The sequence below is a fragment of the Protobothrops mucrosquamatus genome, unplaced genomic scaffold, assembly GCF_001527695.2.
Source record: "Protobothrops mucrosquamatus isolate PMUCROS unplaced genomic scaffold, P.Mucros_1.0 scaffold893, whole genome shotgun sequence".
Classification (NCBI taxonomy): domain Eukaryota; kingdom Metazoa; phylum Chordata; class Lepidosauria; order Squamata; family Viperidae; genus Protobothrops; species Protobothrops mucrosquamatus.
Genome location: NW_015387147.1, coordinates 31,399 through 33,959, shown reverse-complemented (window position 1 = coordinate 33,959; position 2,561 = coordinate 31,399).

Genomic DNA, 2,561 nt, shown 5'->3' with positions numbered 1-2,561 from the left:
CAGCAGAAATCAAGTTATTGTAAACTTGCTTTGCATAGCGCTATATAAAATGAACCTTGTACATTCTGAATTTCACTGAACAATTAAATTATTCAATTAAAAAATGGATACTTTCCCCAAAAGATACATTTCTGTCAAGATACTTCTATTAAGTGACAGCGTGGTGGGAGATTTATATAGACCAGACACTTAAAAGCAGCAAAAGTGGTGCTGATGTAAGAGAAACAGCAAGAAAAAGATTGATTCTGCTTCTGGCAAAATGGACGGCCATTTTGTGTAATGCTTCTGAGGCACATCAAATAGGAAAATATAGGAATGTCCAGATCATGGTGGTTCAGAGATATGATACATCTTCCCCATCCCAATCCTGCCAGATAAATAACAACTAAGAAATAATAAAATATAGTTGAAATAAGGGTTTAATGCCAAAGATGCAAAACTGTACTACTTCTAAGCATAATATTCTAGGTTACATTTTTTAATTTTCACCTGCCTCCTTTTTTTATAATAAATTATGTCAACTGGAAGGAATGGGAAGAAATGACAAAGTATTAAGAATAGTGAATTTCAGAAACTTAACTTCATTTTGAATACCATCTTGTATCATTTTGGAACTGGTTCCAAGAATTTTCATAATCAAAATAGCTATAATTTCATTTTCACGATACAAATGAGAAATAGAATTTAAAACAAATTATTATTAAAACAAACCCTCAATTTGTTTTGTTTAAAGATGAATTTATAGTGGGCCTACAAAGCCTATTGACAATGCCTTTTTTTTTTTTTTTTGCAGGACCCTGAGCCAATGATGTTTTCAGAGGAAGTTTTAGAGGCTATGTATAATGATACACCTCAAGAAAGTGAACTACAGAAAGAATAGGGAACTTGTACATATGTGTTCCTTCAGTGGTTGTCAGAATGACTCCAAACTTCCTAATAAAATTTAAACTGGAGCATAAATCAACTGTGTCATTATTCCGAGTTACACCAGTATTTATTTTCAACAAATTGGAGTAATGACTCCGATTTCAGATCATAAAGTCAAAGTTAGCAGATTGAGAAGAGGAAAAAAGATTGATTGATCTCTGAGCACTATTTTAAATAACATAGTTCAATCATTTTAATACAAAGACTAAAGATGTCAGTTAGCAAGGCCCTGTTATGTGTTACTCACAAAATATACACATTCCAGCAGACTTTAGGTTAATAAAAACATCCCTCTGAGTAGATTGGTATTCAGCCAGTCAGGTTTTTTTTTCTCCCCAAGTCCTAATCAGGGCAACCCAGCTTAGCATTTGGAGCACAGCCAAGATCAGGTAAATGCTTTGTAACAGAAAAGAGTACAGTCTTCAATTTACAACCTTTTGTTTAATGACTGTTTGAAGTTAAAATTGCACTGGAAAAAGGGGCATGATCATTTTTCACACTTATAACCATTACAGCATCCCCATGGTCATGTGATCAAAATTCAGACACTTGGCAATGACTCATATTTATGACGCTTGCTGCGACCCGGGGTCATGTGATCACCTTTTGCATCCTTCTGAGAAGCAAAGTCAATGGTGAACCCAGATTCACTTAACACAGCGGTTCTCAACCTATGGATCGCAACCCCATTTGGGGTCGATCGACCATTTCACGGGGGTCGCCAAGCAAGACTGCCCGCCATTTTTTTTCCCCTTTTCCGGCGAGTGCCTTACCTCCCTTGAGCTGGGCCAGCTGGTGGTCGGCCTGCTCCGTCTCTGCCGCTTGCCAGCTACGCCTCGGCCGGCGCAGGGGGTGAAACCATGCATGCGCGGCGCTCCCGGGTAGGGAAAGTCCTCGACTTACGACCGGTTGGGTAGTCCTCGACTTACGACCGGTTTAGTCCTTGACTTACGACCGGTTGGGGGTCGCGGCATTAAAAAGGTTGAGAACCACTGACTTAACAGTTGTGTTACTAACTTGATCACTGCAGTGATTCACTTAACAATTGTGGCAAAAAAAGGTTGTAAAATTGGGCGAAACTCACTTGAACAACTGTTTCACTTAGCAACAGAAATTTGGGCTCAACTGTGGTGGTAAGCCCAGGACTTACTATACAGTCATGTGTTTTTTAGGTCATATTTAATAATGTAAGCACCTCTGTTTGTATCCGGGTCTAGTGAGCTGCTCCAACTGTGTTTTCACAAACAACAGGATGCTGCTGCTGCTGCTGCTGCAAGGGACCCTGCCCGATGATCGACTAGATCTTTCAGTCTTTCCACATCCACACCCCGATGGAGGGCTCAGCCCCCTCAGATCCAACCTCCGGCTGCCTTTAGCGCTGAATCCTTCCACGACCTGCGCCCGCCTCTGCCCCCATCCTTGGAAATGACTCCAAAGAAACTCGGGAGATTTTTTTTTCAATGAAAACTTTTTATTAATTTTTCAACTAACCCCCCCAAAAAAATCTTAATACAAATATGGTGTTAGAAGTAAGTCTTCATCCTGGTTCATCCAAGCCGGGAATAAATAAGCAAACATGGCAACTGCTTTGGGAAGAAGGTTACAGTTTATTGCAGAAGACAGATGGTCTTGCA